Source organism: Pararge aegeria, chromosome Z (genome assembly GCF_905163445.1).
Source record: "Pararge aegeria chromosome Z, ilParAegt1.1, whole genome shotgun sequence".
In the NCBI taxonomy this organism is placed as follows: domain Eukaryota; kingdom Metazoa; phylum Arthropoda; class Insecta; order Lepidoptera; family Nymphalidae; genus Pararge; species Pararge aegeria.
In genome coordinates, this window is record NC_053208.1 from 24,935,073 (window position 1) to 24,952,028 (window position 16,956).

Consider the following 16,956-nt stretch of genomic DNA (forward strand, 5'->3'; position numbering starts at 1 on the left):
GGTTGCTTGGGTATTCCAAAACCTCGCAAGCAGACAAGTTGATGATTTTTTTTATAGTTAGATAGATATAAAAATATTTTTATGTATACTTGTGGTCGCCAAATAGTATTCGGTGCGCGATAAAAATATGTAATTAATTTTAATTAAGTTTTAACCAATCCGCACTGGGCCAGCGTGGTGGACTACTGCCTGAATCCGTTCTCTTTGTGGCAGGGATATCTTTTTTTTTATCCCTGTATGCCCTGATGAAGGCAGGTGATGTTGATAAGTTTTAACATTATTAAGGTTCTATAATAGGCAAGGCTATACTTCTTTAATCGCAGATTCCGCCAAGACAACACTGGCATTTTCAAACAAATTATAATTCAAAATAATATTAAAAAAGAGTATATTTGCGTGTATGTGTCAAATACATGGTTACGATGGTAACAAATTAAATCGATGCTCTTACAGCATATCATGATAAATATCATCAGTACTTCGATATGGACCGATTATTTGGGGAAACTCGACAGAGGTACTCGTAAATAGAGCATTCATTGTCCAGAATAAATGCATCAGAATTCAGTGTATTGAATGAATGAATTAATGAATACACTTTTATTATGAATGAATGAATACACTCTTATTGTATACCAAAGAAAAAAAGTAGTTACAGAGACATAAATACATAGCAAGAGAGTACAATTTGGTGGCCTTATCGCTACATAGCGATTTCTTCCAGGCAACCAATGCGTAAAAGGAAAAAAACATAGAAAAGAGGTAGGTGGTGCAATAAATAAGATTTAAAAATTATAGAAATATATAAATAAAATATAAATATAAAAATACCTATAATATATATAAATGAATATTCTACATATAAATACAAATAAGATATGAACATACATGAAAGAAGTAAATACATGAAGTCATGAATACATGAAGTATTGGATAGAAGTAGGCGTTACTTTGCAAAAATCTACGATATATATATATTAAAATTAAGCTTAATTTGCTATATACTCCTCGAACAATAGAATCTGTATGGTGTAATTTGTAATTTGTTCAATCCTTATACGTACGTACGTTTCGCTCCGAAACCGGAGCATCCTCAGATGTTGACTTTATAATAAATAATTGTTAATTAACAATTTTGCTTAGATTTTGCAAGCCATGTATAGCAATAAACTTTTTTGATTTGTAAAAGCTTTAAACCTTGTATTTTGTAAATAAAGATATTCTTTTCTATTCTTTTGCACGGTAGTGTGTTTAATGGTTTTTCTTTTATTTATTTAATAATTTAGTGCATAATGAAAAAAAAAATTGCATTCTGCACTCCTTCTCTATATAAACTATAAGTATGGTAAAATTTATGTCACTGTGTCTGCGCAATTTTCGTAAAAAGGTGGTACCGAGTTTTTGCTTCATGTATTACTCTGCTCACAATAACTCTAGCGGAAACTGTAGATAACCGCACTGGTAGAATTATAAAATACATATTATTCCCCTGCACGGCTAGCATAGGCCAGAGACAAAAATTACATCCCCCGATTATATCCCCTGACAGGGGATATAATTAACGTCTCCACCAACTAAAGCACGGGAACATGGAATAGGGGTAGTTTATTCCTGTTTACTATTACATACATAATTTGCATATTATTTCCACTTATGCGTTAATTAATGCTCAGAGACTTGATAAAGTTGTGGGAGAAGATACATTTTTATCCTTTCCCCGGTGACATAAGTGTCTCCTGCCCATGCATGCATGGAAATATATGTACCTACATAAATCAGTGATACCTAAGCTCGGAGTATATAAATGATAGATCATGCTTATTGAGAAGCGAAGTTATGCGGTCTAGGTTGTAGCGCGCATGCCTAGAAAATGCAAATTCAGTGTCACTTTTTGATACGTCGCGTTATTCTTGCAAAACACAGTCAGGGCGATGCCCTAATTAAGGTCGAACTAAGAGTCAATGCTTAAAATTCATCCAAAGGACATAAGTTTCCGTGGTGTAGCGGTTATCACGTCTGCCTAACACGCAGAAGGTCCCCGGTTCGATCCCGGGCGGAGACATAGTTTTTGTGAAAATATTTCATTTAGTTTTTGAAATTTCAGTGTTTATATTTTGAAATAATATTGGAATTATTAATATTATTATTTGTAAATTTTTTAAGTATTTAAAAGTATTGTAACCAATTGTATTCTTACATTAGATTTAACTTTTCCTTTTTTTTTTTAAATAATATCTATTTATATCTATCTATACGGCAACGCGGTTATAGCCCAGTGGGTAGGACGTCAACTTCACTTTAGAGGTTTTCGAGTTTGAATCCCAGCAATGCAATAGAAGCACACATGTGAGTTTTTAAGCAATTAAAATATCACTTTTATTAACGGTGAAGGAATACTATGTGAGGAAATGCCTGAGAGTTCTACACAATTGTCTCTAAGATGTGTGGAGTCCACCAATCCGCACTGGGCCAGCGTGGTGGACTACAGCCTGAACCCCTTCTTATTGTGGGAGGAAACCCGTGCCATGTAGTAGGCGGGTAATGGTTGGATACGAAGACAGTGCCAGTTAATAATATTCTTAAAAATATTATGTGATTTAGCGTAACGAATACCACGTGGAAGATCATTCCACAATTTTACTGCCCTAATTGTACATGGCTCATTGTAACAGTGCATACGACTGATTTGCCCTCCAGAGACTACGTGGAGGAATTGAAATAGCACCAAGAAATTGCAAAGTGCATAATTAATTTTGAATAAGTGATTTAATCATTTAATATACTCGACCCTTACCAAAATACTCACAGAAGCGGTTTCTATTATTTTATTTTACTATAAGTTAGAGACTGCAATCTCACCAAAATGGTAGTGGGCTAACCTGTTGGGGAGTATGTTTGTCATACCCCTAATGGTTTCTGCGCGAATTCGCATCGGAACACTACTGAATCTTGTAAAGCGGATAGCCATTCAGTCATATATGTTCACAATTAACATATAAGCCTACCTTACGCCCTAACTTTGTTTAGTTGCCAACTTGATTTTTGGCTTCTTTTTATCCTTGGTAAATAAACGGTTCCTACGATATTTAAAAAAAAAACCTGTAATAAAGCAGATAAAGAACGAGGGCAAACAGCCTTTATAAAAATATGTTTGTATATTTTTATAACGTACCAGCTACTACCAGGAATTCATAAAAAGCAAACAGCTCTAAGGAAAGCTTTACATGCGGTGGTACATGTTGGAGTTCCGAAGTCCCTTTGGAGCTCGATCGCCCGAACTTTACTGTTCATCAATTATCTTTATCTAGAAACTTCTTTCAATACTCGATTCTTTCAATTCAATAGTAAGTAGCGTTTATACACTAATGTTTATAAAGCTTCAGTGTTTACATGCTTTGAAAATCCTGAACGCGTTGGTAAATTATTATAAGAAAGGAAATATCAGAATATCTCCGCAATACGTACATTCAAAGGACGTTATTTTTGTCATACTAAACGTACAAAGGAGCTTTATTTTACAATAGCTTTCAAGTATGCACGTTTCAAATAACATAGCACAATAGGGACATAAATACGCGGAAAAATACGAATAAGTCTTCCATTCAAAAATCTGAGACACTGAGTTGCCTTCGTAAAGGATTTGCTCGCTCGCAATTAGGGAATCGTTATCATATCAAGCTTTGTTGTCGTTAAAGTAAAATGGACCTAACGTCACTCGTTTTAGAGTCGAGAAAAGTTCTTGTGCAATTCACACAGCACAAATGAAACATCTGAAAAGGAAAAAAATATGTAACGCTTATTATTTGTACCAAGCTTAAAAACTATTGAGTTCTAGCTGATCCTCGCAACTTCGTCTGTGAAAAAATGCACTAAAATTAGCATACCTTGTGTTGAGTTCGGAGGATTTCAGTGGAGGACCGCTCTCCAGTTCTTACATAAATAACAATAATATAACATGAATGTTGAGACCGTTATTGTTCCGATCGTCGTTTCGCGAAAAGCTTGGACCAACATCTTATGAAATAAGCTTGTTATTAGATCGAGGGTCGGATACAGAAGGCAGTAGTCCTTGAAACGGTGCGTATTCTAAGGAGGTTCCTCACTCTGGAGCCCTGACTGCCGGTTGCTTGGGCATTCAAATGCCCCGCAAGCGGGTGGATGTTTTTTCTTATAAATTTTTAATATTGTTTTATTTTAAGGATTGTTAAGAATTGAAAAAAATTAAAATCAATAAATGATAGAACTTGAATATAACATTATTATAAAACTATTCTAGCATTTTGTTGGTAAATAAAATAATAGTAGGTACTTACCAACGAAGCCGCTGAAGAACTGCAATTACACTAACACTCACTAAGATTACAATTTTGTAATTTTAAAGACGAAGGAGCTAACATGCCCAAAATAACTAAAATAAACTTACTAACTTTTATTAACTATGCCCAAAATTCACGCCCCAAACCAAAAGTCCTTTTTCAATAATTAAGGTGCGCCGAAGCTTAACAATCAAGATTATACCGTAACGATCTATAAAATAAGGTTCGGTTTGTTTTGTACATTCTATTAAAACACAGTAGGGATTAAAAGCTACGCACTTACCGGATGTCACCCGATGCACGTCGCTCCACAAAGCTGTTGCGCAACCACTTCGGCGGGCATGATGGGCAGAGAACGTCGGAATCCTGTGAAATTAAAAGGGTTAAGATTATGCAGTTTTGTCCAGCAACATGATCGCGTGCATAGCGGTTAATCTATAACCAACCAATTTTCTAATTTTAGCCAAGGTCATTAATTTTTAACCAATCACGAAAAAATTCGGGGTGCTATAAGTTAGACGTGCCTGATTGTGTCTGTCTGTGGCAACGTATTTCACGAACGGATGAACCGATTTTGATTTTACTATTTATTTTTGAAAGGTGAGTTAATAGGGTGTTTTCTTAGCTATATTTGACGAAAACCGGCAAAAGATGGCCGCCGCCAAAAAAAGGTGGATTACATATTTTCCACAACACCCTCAATATGGGTATAAAATGAAAGGGCTTTAGTAGTAGAATACTATAAAATATGACAAATTACAAATCCAAGATGGCCGTTACCACAGAATGGCGAATTACATTTTTTTTACAGCTATACTGTAAGTCGGAGGTTGTAAATTCTTTACTGGCGCATTGGTAGGCGATGTGGCCTTAGAAGAGGGAGTTACATGTTTCGATGCTTGGCAAGGGCAACCTTAGATTGATCTGGGCGACGGCCGAATGGTGCAGTGGGCACCGACCCTGCTTACTGAGTCTTAGGCTGTGGGTTCGATTCCCATAACTGTATAATGTTTTTTTGTGATGAACATGAATGATTTTCAGTGCCTGGGTGCTTATATATTATTCATAAAAATATTTATCAGCCATCTTAGTGCCCATAACATAAGCTTTAGGCTTACTTTGTGGTAGACGGCGACGTGTGTATTGGCGTTGTATATATATATATATATATATATATATGTATATATATATACACATATATATATATATATATGTTTATATACACATATGTTTATTTAAATACATATATATATATAATAAATATATAAACAACGACATACAACGGCCATATATGGCCGTGACCCTTTCGATAAAGAAGTCTCACGTGATTCATTGCTTCGGTACGCAGATGCGTTGAAAAGGATTAGTGGTATGAGTTCTTTATAACTGCCATACCCTGATAAATTAGCTCGCTATAACTTAGACAGCATCATCTCTTACCACCAGGTGAGATTGCAGTCCAAATCTAACATCCAGTAGCAAAAGTCCTATTATAGTATAATGCTTGGGTGTGAATGATTGCTCTAACCAGGTTACTCTTCTAATAATTTCTCATGACAATGTGAAAAGGTGATAGTAAAAAAAAACACCCGGCTAAGTTTGTTGTGGGCCTCTTCGTAGATCCTTTGGAACCCTCGTAGCTTTAGCTTTAAGTTTACGAATATAGTTATCGCCATCATCTCACTACGTGTAATTCTCGTGTAACGTACGCATCAAAAGTCTACTACTTGAATATATATTTGACTTTCACTTTGACTTTGACTTCGACGTACGTACCTCTTTTCTAAGTAATGTGTAACAAGCAATTAAACTATCACTGGCTTCAACGGTGAAGGGAAAACAGTGTCACTTTTTGATACGTCGCGTTATTCTTGCAAAACACAGTCGATGCCCTAATTAAGGTCGAACTAAGAGTCAATGCTTAAAATTCATCCAAAGGACATAAGTTTCCGTGGTGTAGCGGTTATCACGTCTGCCTAACACGCAGAAGGTCCCCGGTTCGATCCCGGGCGGAGACATAGTTTTTGTGAAATATTTCATTTAGTTTTTGAAATTTCAGCGTTTATATTTTGAAATAATATTGGAATTATTAATATTATTATTTGTAAATTTTTTAAGTATTTAAAAGTATTGTATTCTTACATTAGATTTTAATTTTACTTTTTTTTTTTAAATAATATCTATTTATATCTATCTATACGGCAACGCGGTGATAGCCCAGTGGGTAGGACGTCAACTTAACTTTAGAGGTTTTCGAGTTCAAATCCCAGCAATGCAATAGAAGCACACATGTGAGTTTTTAAGCAATTAAAATATCACTTTTATTAACATAAAGGGAGAGTTCTCCATAATGTTCTCAATTGTGTGTGAAGTCCACCTATCCGCACTGGCCCAGCGTGGTGGACTAACCCCTTCTCATTGTGGGAGGAGACCCGTGCGCTGTAGTGGGCCGGTAATGGGTTATAAGAGACTATAATTTAACTCGGTGCTAAACTTCACCATCCGTTCAGTCATTGTGACGTAACTGAGTAACAAACGTGCATTCAAACTTTCGTATTTATAATATTTGTATAGATTATTTAGGAAGCAAGCTACAAAAAAGTGGTGATAGGTCAACATTTCAGCCTCCCTCGGGGGAACGAGTCGAGCGCCGTTAAGCCGAAGCTTTAACACTAATTGCTAAATTTCATCCGTTTCATACACCTATAATTTTAATACGATACCCATTTCAAAAGCTCGTCATGATTAGATCGATGAAATGTTTTGCTATAACTATCACTATACAAAATATTTATTTTCAACCTGGGGTGCACACCCTCTCCTCAATTCATCAAAGCACGGATCCTTTATCAAAGAGGGGAGACAAAATTAATAATGTTTTCAGATTGAAAATTCGCCCGCCCGCTTTTAGCGATATTTGACGTGATATTTTTTGTATCTATTTCTATAAATAAATAACATTAAAGCGTTCGTTTGTAATGTCAAAACTAAAAGTTTTTTAGCAAATAAATAATAGAACATAGATTTAAAGCGCAATAACAAAAAACATAAAAAATCTCCGCCTGTGTGATTCGGTTTCGAAACAGCTACTGTTTTGTTTGCCAGATAGAAACACAAATAGAAGAAGTTCACACAGGTACTCCCCTGAGTTGATTTTCTATAGCATTGAAAATTATTATTACTCCCTAGTAATAATTATTTTCATTTCTCTAGCGGGAATTTTTCTCCAGCGGAGAGAAAAATGGGAGTTAAAAGACGGTTATTGTTGACGGTTGTTTGACGGTACGAATATCTTTATTTAGGTGAATAGTTGTAGTGATAAGTTATATATATTGTTTTTAGTATATCGTCATATCAACCCATTCCAGTCCTCTACAAGGCATGGGTCTCCCTCAGAAGGGTCTGGGCTGGCCCAGTGGGGATTGGTGGACTCCATACGCCTTTGAGAACATTATAGAGAAATCTCGGGCGTGCAGGTTACCTAAAGATGTTTTCCTTCACCGTGGAAGCAAGTGATATTTTTAAGAGCTTAAAACAACCTCCTGTGTGACCTAACCACTGTGAAGCTGGTGTCCTAACCACTGCGCTATCACCGCTTCAAGTAATTAATTTCTTTTAAAAATATTGAAAAAGGGCAATAAGTCGAAAAGTCGAAAATTGTTAACGAGCGAAGCTATATAAATATACCTAATCCCGGAAAGTATAAGAGAAAAATAAAGTACAAATATATTTACAAAATCTTTAAGGATTTTGTAAATATATTTGCTGGAGAAAGCTTATTATAAATAAACGACTTTCTAAATGAGAATATTTAATGATGACCGTAATAAGTCTGCCTCTCAACCTTATTACAGCGCCCACACGGGGTTCCATTTCAAATGTATACAATAGATTGACATTCTCTTTTTGATCTTCATGAAATTTTTCATACATATTCTTGAAGAAGAAAAATAATATAGTATACTTTTCATTGAAAATAAATTACGTAAGTTAAAAAAATGTTTGTGAAAAAATCTAAACATCTCATATATGACTAATTAAATTACGTGGGCGAAGCCGTAGGGCACATCTAGTAATAACAATAAGTACAAAACCCCAAAAACCGCGCCGCAACAATGCTATTCGTGGATATAATCTGCCAATCTGGCAGAAGAATGCAGCATTTTCGGTATGGAAATATAAGGGTTAAAAATTTGATATGCAGCTCGCAGTGGCCACTGATTTTCTATAGCATTGAAATTTTTAAATTAAAATTGTAACACACAATTCAATTGCACGGCTTCGTATAATTTTTGTTCCAGTGACTCGATCCTATTGTCGATCTGTCTGTTGCAGAACTCTGACACTAGCAATGCGGGAATTCATTGTTTCTGATTACCACCCTTTTTTTTTTCGATTACTGGGTATCTCCTGGAGATACCCAGCTTCCTACAGGGCTAGCACAGGCAGGAAATATAAATTATATTCCCCGATTTTACCCCCCTGACAAGGGATATAATTAACGTGTCCACCAGCTAAAGCAAAGGATCATGGAGTAGGAGAAGTTAACCCCAGTTTATTATAACACATTTATGTGGATATTATTTTCACTTGTGTGCCAGTGCTCTCAGAGTTGATAACGCTGTGGGAGATGATGAATTTTTATCCTTTTCCAGGGAATATAATTGTTTCTTGCCCGTGCTAGCCGTGCTGGAGGAAAATCGTGGGTTATATTGAAATTCTAACCCATTAAAGTCCCCTCGATGGCGATGCTCGTCGCGTATTGGGATGCTCCGGTATCTCCTAGGAAGACAGCCGCACCTCCCTTGTGCAACGCCCGGCGTATACCACCCTACTGTATTCCGTTCTTAGCGCTTCTTTATTTTCCGACGCACGTCGCGTAGAACTGACATCAGTTTTCACGCGGCATTGTATTTTAATACCGCATACCGGGGATCTAACCTTGGACCTACACTCATAAGATTAAAGCGCTTACCACTGAATTAGAATCGTAGTAAACTTAGTAAGCTTTTTTACAATCTACCTCATAAAATCTTTTAAACCCCCGATAATTTATGCATACGAGTAAGTAGGTAGGGTAGGAGGTTAAATAGTTTTTGTAGTAGAAGACATTATAGACTTTTTGTGAATGAGCTCGTAGAGGGAAGTAATACGTTATGCTTATTTCTCTATGCTGTGTCCCGAATGGCGTGGTGGCCAGTTTAATTACAGGCACTTTATGATTATATCCAACGCTTCAGTTTTGTGGACACAGTGCGTCACTTTGTAGCTGTTCTTTGCATGCCTTGCGAAGGCTTGCTCTGTTTTCTATCATCAGGTGGGCCATTTGGGTGGTCCGTCAATTATTACTTCAAAAATGGTGTAAACCTACTTTCATTTAGTACAAATAGATTAAAAGTTTTTATTTTTAAATACCAAAAAAGACACTTTAATTTAATTTATGGGTGGATGTGTAGAGATGGAAATAAAAAGTATTAGCCAGACGATCCCGTATGCACCTATTCTGAAAGTATGGAAGGTAAAAAAATAAAGCCGTCAGTTAACTGCACGTAAAGTCAATAAAACTTACGAACCGTTCATTTCACATTTACCATTTCAGATTTCGACGCCAAATAAACGTGCGACAAAAGTTTCCGTAGTCCAGGCACACTTTTAATTAAATCTTCCGTCTTTGTTTGCATCCAATAAAACAGAAAAATGTGCCAAAAATGCATTTTAATTTGAATTTAAAAAACAGATATTACATTTACATAAATGTAATATGTGTACGTACGTACGTGACTGACCTACTCACGTACATTAGTACTGATATATACACGTATAATATATATGTATATATATATATATATTAGTTTATAAATTCTGAATTTTCTCTGGTTTGGTCTGGTGGGAGGCTTTGGTCGTGGCTAGTTACCACCCTGACCACAAAGACGTGCCGCTAAGCAATTAAGTCTTGCGGTATATCACTATATATCTTATCTTATCTTATAATTGGATACATAAATACCGAAATTTAATCAATAATATATTTAAAATGCGCATTTTATTGTATTAGTATTTTAAGTTATTTATTATCAAAACAAACAAAAGGACTTTTATCGCTTTTAGAAGCGATGATGGCATTTAATAAATGTTGATTTTGTATTTTAATATAAGTAATTTTCCCAATATAAAATTAATCTCTGTACATGAACTATTTGAAGACTATTGACTAATTAGATTGTTATGCCCTTTAAACTGACTTCAAAGTTTACTAACATCTAGATATTGTACAAACATTCTTGCAAATGATTATTATTAGGTATAAGCTGATTTCCACCGGTTTTATGCGCGTTAAGTATTTGTCCTACTTGTAACAAAATGTTACAAAAGCTATCTCTGTTCCAGTCATAAAAATCAGCGCTGTGGTTGAACCGAAAATATGTAGCAAATAAACAAACAAATAAATTAATAAACCAACAATCAGATATAATTTCGCATTTATAACCTTAGTTCGGATTCTTCGAATCAACAATTGAAACCGAATTTCGATATTTATTTTCTCATTTTTACTTTTACTTACATTAATATGTACACACAGGCCAGCTCTGTGCCTGCCCTGTGTCCAGCAGTAGGACTTCAATAGGCTGCGGACAGCTGCACCCTCCCAGACATTATATCGATTGTTACACGAATTGATTATTTACAATTCTAATCGGAAAAGGGATACACCGTGCACTTATAATAATTATAACTTAGCTATTGTACCTACTCGAGTAGCTATTGAATTTTGTACTTACTCGAGTAATCCTACTATCCTATTAATTCTACTACGAGTTGTGAAAGTGTGGATGTTTGTTACTCAACCACGCATAAACGGCTGAACGGATATAGATGAAATTTGGCAAGCATGTAGCCTTTGACATGGAAAAGAACATAGGCTGCCTTTTATTCCGATTCCTTAAGTAGTTCCCGAGGGAAAATTAAATTGTTTACGAGCTAAGCCGCGGGCAGACAGCTTTAAAATGTATGTTTTGGAAAAGGACATGTACTTTCTGTAACGATTTTTCAAATAGTTCCCGTGGTAAGATTAAAAATTGATACACAAATAATATCGTGAATGGTTTATTAATGTAAACTTTGTGCGTCAAACAAAAATTATAAATTTTGCGACTGTTCCATACGGATACGATATGGAACAGTAAAGTAAAAGTAAGTATTTAGTAAAACGTCGTATCTAACTATTTTTCTACAACTGGGAAAAGTTGTAGGGCTATATTACAAACAAACAGACAGAGATACTTCAAATATCCATCATCTACCCATCAATGTCTCACTGCTGGGCACACGCATCCTCTCATAGTAATGAGAATAGACCCATCACGCTGATCCAATGTTGGTTGGTGGGTTTTAACGGCTTTCACATGTGAATGACAATAGCTGGTTAACGATCAATCACCACCTCCAAGGCCAATTTTTCAATTCTAGGTTAATACAGTCTTTTCTTTTTTTATTAACTCTCTCGGAAATAGAACCGAGGACTCGTGATCTGTAGTGAAACATACCAACCACTAGATTAATTAAAGTAGCGGGAAATGTATTATCGGATATCTTGTCTTATATCTTATATATTTAAACGAGCAATTCTTTTATATATATCGATCTAGCTAGGATTCATTTATATTGGAATCTCGGGCAAAATGCAAATAATATCCTTTTTGAGAGATTCTGCGAATTCGTGAGCAGTAAACGTTACGCCAAACGACGGAAGTATGTAGTAAGTATATCGGAATATACTTAACTTTAAAGAAACAACTTCTTTAAAGTTCTATAAAACAGTCCGCGACAACATACGATTTTTTTTTAAGTCGGCTCATTCGCAGACGAAGTCGCGCGGTTCCGCTGGTAAATTTTTAATTCATTAGATGCAGTTTTAATCAAATCAAATGTACCTATGTATAATTTATGTCAAAGCAGACTATTTTCGCAGCCCCAATTTAATATTCAAATAGATAGCAATTTTCCGTATGATGAAGAGGCGTGGTTATGAATAACTAATATGGCCCTAGGCAAGTCACTTTCATTGTAGGGATGTGACCAGCGTTAAAAGCGGTGATGGCGCATTGAGTAGGAGCTCGACTTCACTTTCGGGGGGGCGAGTAATTAAAATATCACTTGCTTCAATAGTGAAGGAAAACATTGTGAGGAAACCGGCATGCCTGAGAGTCCTACATAATGTTCTCAAAGGTGTGTGGAGTCCGCCAATCCGCACTGTGCTAGGGTGGTGGACTAAGGCCTTCTCATTGTGTGGGGAGACCCGTGCTCTGTAGTGGGCTGGCAATGGGTTGGTGTTATGATGATAAAAAAATGATAAAAAACCCGCTAGAGTGCTAGTCAAGTTTATGTGAACCTGACAGTGGTGGTAGCATTGGTCTATATATGGAAGTGCAGGGTTTGATTCCCGGCCTATGTTGGAGTTTTTAACTTCTAAATATATTACCGACATAGCTCAATGAGTCGCAAAGCTGAAATTGCCACGGGCGGGGCACTTAGCTAGAAGGACAGATGGACGTTGGGATCCCCAGATGCTCGGATTGCAGTTCCGCATTGGTAAGCTCAGCGTTGGTCGACCTCTAACCAGGTGGACAGACGACATCAAGCGCGTCGCAGGGAGCCGCTGAACACTAGCAGCATGAAATGTCAAGTATGTCTGTTTATAGTGTATGTTTACTACAAACAGACATACTGGACGTTCCGAAAGTGCTTATAAAGTAGGTCAAAGCTGGTAATAAATTAATAGGAACTTTGACGTGCTGCTAAGCGACCTGCACGTTGAACCCAAATAGGCATATAAGTCTGAAATTAACTGTCTTACACTGTATTCCACTTGTTATAAATACTTAGGTCATCGCTTTCGACCAGGCTAAAATCCGTCTTGCTATTAATCATGTGACGTTTAAAGTACTGTTTGGAGTTTATTCAAAATTCAAAATTCTTAATTCATTTATTTCAAGTAGGCCAAATATAAGCACTTATGAAACGTCAAGTCTAGACAGACAAACAGACGTTTGTAGTGACGCTACCACCGGTTTGGAAGGCAGATTCTACAGAGAAGAAGCCGGCAAGAAATTCAGCAGTTGCTCTTTTCCAACATCAACAATTTACATTTTATATTTTAACATTCATTTTTCTATCTTGTGAGAGATGAAATGGAAGCGGGGTGCTCCGATAGTAAAATAAATAAACTACGAAAAACAATAACAACAATACACTCATAACCAACTAGCCCAAAGAAAGCGTAGCTTGTGTTATGGGCGACTGATGAATAATAAAAATAAATACTTATAAAATACAGATAAACACCCAGACACTGAAAAACCTTCATGTTTACCACACAAACATTTTTCAGTTGTGGGAATCGAACCCAAGAACTTGGGCTCAGGAAGAAGGGTTGCTGCCCACCGCGCCAATCGGCCGTCTATGTTTGCGTTGTCCAATCCCTCGCCACGGAGATCGTTATCCCGCTCACTATGACTACCCATGACAATAATAGTTGTTTGATGTTCATTCTACCCAACTATCCGCGGGTCGATCAGACCGCTTTTACGCATCCGCGGTGTCAGTGCAATTACTACGTGAATTGTTACAAAATAAATACCCTAATTAACCAGAAATAAGTTTAATTTAATTTCAACAACTAAAATACTATTGAATTCAAATTCAAATATTCTTTATTCATGTAGTCATATCACAGGCACTTATGAAGCCTTCATGCATATCACAGAGCACTGGTCTCCCCCCACAATGAGGAGGGGTGAAGACCGTAGTGCACCACGTTTGTCCAGTTATGGAGATTTCTCCGGTGTGCAGGTTTCCTCACGATTTTTTCCTTCATCGAGGAAGCAAGAGATATTTAAATTGTTTAAAAAGCACATAACTTACAAATATATTTACATATATGTTTATATAATTGTGAGGGAATGGTGATAACTTCATTCGCCAACTTAAACCTAAAGCTACGAGGGTTCCAAACGTCTGAGAAAAGACCATAACGAACTTAACTGGCTAATTTTTTTTATCACTACCTTACAGTCAGCTATGAATTCAGAGGAAGAATAGAGGCCGGTACCCAGCAGTGGGATATTTATCATTGTTTTAGAGTAATAACTCCTGAAGGGTCATACCGCGTGAGGACGGTAGATCAGAAAACATTGGTCACCAACCCTCCTCTTCCCAAAGGTGTCAAACGAGGTATCTAAGAGAATATGCAACAGCGTCTTTTTTGCTAGTTCTACCATCTACTGCGAGCAGCAACCTATCTGCCCAACGTGGGGATGATAGGTAGACCCACGTAATGGTATTGGATAGAAGAAGCGTTACTTTTCGGAAATCCATGATATATTATGAAAATTAAGAATAATTTGCTATAGTCCGCGAAAAGCAGGAGAATATGTATGGTGTAATTTCTTCAATCCTTACTTAATTGAAAAGTCAACATCTACTAAGGATACTCCGGTTTCGGAGCTAAACGTGCGTAGAATTGCCGAAAGATCTGTTTGGTGTGGAATATATGGGTTGAAGAAATTATAAATTACACCATACAAATCTCCTGCTTTTCGCGGACTACAGCAAATTAAGCTTAATTTTCATAATATACCAAGTGATGGTTTAATTAATTTGCCATACTCCCTAAAAGGTTAGTCCGCTACCATCTCAGACTGCATCAGTACTTACCACCAGTTGAGATTGTCAGTTAAAGGCTTACTTGTAGTATTGTAGTTTTAAGCAATATTCTCCGGGAGAGTTGTAAAAAATCTCTTGCAATAAAAATTTACTTTGCACAGTCAGTTTTTAATTTTATTTTCATTGAAGCTAAAGACAACAGCTACGTGTCCATAAACAAACTACTAAGCTCCATTATTGTTTGTATGAGAACATCAAACAAACTAATCTCGATTAATCCGGGTCGAAACAGCCCTTCGTGTAAACAGTCCTTCATGAACGTGCTGTAAATGTAGTTTTGCGCTTTTTGATAAACCTCTCTCTTGGTAAAAGGGTCATCCCAACTAATATTATAATCCTAACTGATATTATCCCACTGATATTATAAACGCAAAAGTGTTGGTTTTTTGTCCGTCCTTGCTTAGTTAGGCAACCAATCAACGTGATTTTTGGTATGGTTAGTTAAATTAATAATTGAATATTCTACGATAATACACACATCGCCATCTAGCCCCAAAGTAAGCGTAGCTTGTGTTATGGGTACTTAGATGACTGGTGAATGTTTTATATACGTATAATAAAGACATGCACATAAACACCCAGGCACTGAAAAACATTCATGTTCAACACACAAACATTTTCAAGTTGTGGGAGTCGAACCCACTGCCTGGTGCCTGCGGCCGTTGAAAAAGTTAAAAGGGCGGAGAGTAATATTGGCTATTTTTCATCCCGCGACTAACTTCCTTACTAATATTATAAAGGTGAAAGTGTTTTTGTTTGTTTGTCATGCTCTAACTACGCAACCAATAAAATTGTAGAGGAAAAAGGACAAAGGATGGAGAGTAACATAGGAAAAGTTTTATCCCAGGACTAGCTTATGATATAAATGCGATGCTGTTTTCGTTTGTAGGTTTTTTTGTTTGTTCGTCCACGCTTTGCGCCCTAACTAGGCAATAATTATTCTTACCCATATCACCCCGGAAAATCCACGTATGGGTTTAATTTCGACTCTATTTTTTAGTTTTCATTTCAACAGTTAATATTCCTCACGAAACATTAGCTGGAGTGGAATAATATACACTATGTTGAAAGGGTTCGAAATAGTGTATATTATTCTACTAGTCAAGCCCTTAATTTGACAATCATATTGAGAGACTTGTAAATAATATGTAATGCGCCATCGCATATTGGTCATTAAAAAGCTAGAAGAAAGAACCCCGCGACTAATTTACTTTTCAAACAAAGAAAACAAAATTACAATCAGTTCCTCTGTTTGGGAGCTACGATACCGCAGACAGACCAACACACAAACACATAAAACTTATATCACCCCGTCGTTTTGCGTCGGCAGTTAAAAACCAGGCTAATGTGTTTTTAATTTTTAATTTATGATTTCTTCTCTCTATACTGTATCTTTACAAACAATATCAATATCGTCCAAAATATACTCCCCATTTTGGACGAGCTGTTTATTAAGCTATGAAGCTAGAGCAATTCACACCCAAGCTTTTTTATCGTTTAAATAATCCTTAATGTTATAATAGGATTTTTCTGTAAGCTTACGTTTTATATAGACTTTGAACTTATTGAGAGACAACTCAAAGATTTCATTTGGTAATTTGTTATAAAATTATATACAATTGCCCTTGAATGAATTTGCAATTTTGTGTAGCCTAAAAAACTGCACAACGAGTTTATTTTTGCTTCTAATATCAAAGTAGTAGTAGTAAAGAGAAAAAAAAGTACTAAGTAGTTTTACTTTTAAAACATAATTTTCTTTAAAAAGTTACTAAAAAAGTGTTCACAAAATAGTAAGACACGACAAACCCTGTGCACGGTTTATCAAACGCCCTTGAACGGCAATTTCGATCCCATAAAAATCTGGTCTCGTAGACCAGTTTAGTCACGTAGCGGTCGAGAGCTACGATGCCTGCACTCG

The 16,956-nt window shown here is 36.2% G+C and overlaps 2 non-coding genes across 2 annotated transcripts; both read left to right on the forward strand.

The window, feature by feature from the left end:
• Window positions 1–1,989: 1,989 nt before the first annotated feature.
• Trnav-aac lies at window positions 1,990–2,062 on the forward strand. Its single transcript has one exon. It is a non-coding gene; the product is annotated as a tRNA-Val (tRNA).
• Window positions 2,063–6,261: 4,199 nt separating this feature from the next.
• Window positions 6,262–6,334, forward strand: Trnav-aac. Its single transcript has one exon. It is a non-coding gene; the product is annotated as a tRNA-Val (tRNA).
• Window positions 6,335–16,956: the final 10,622 nt, after the last annotated feature.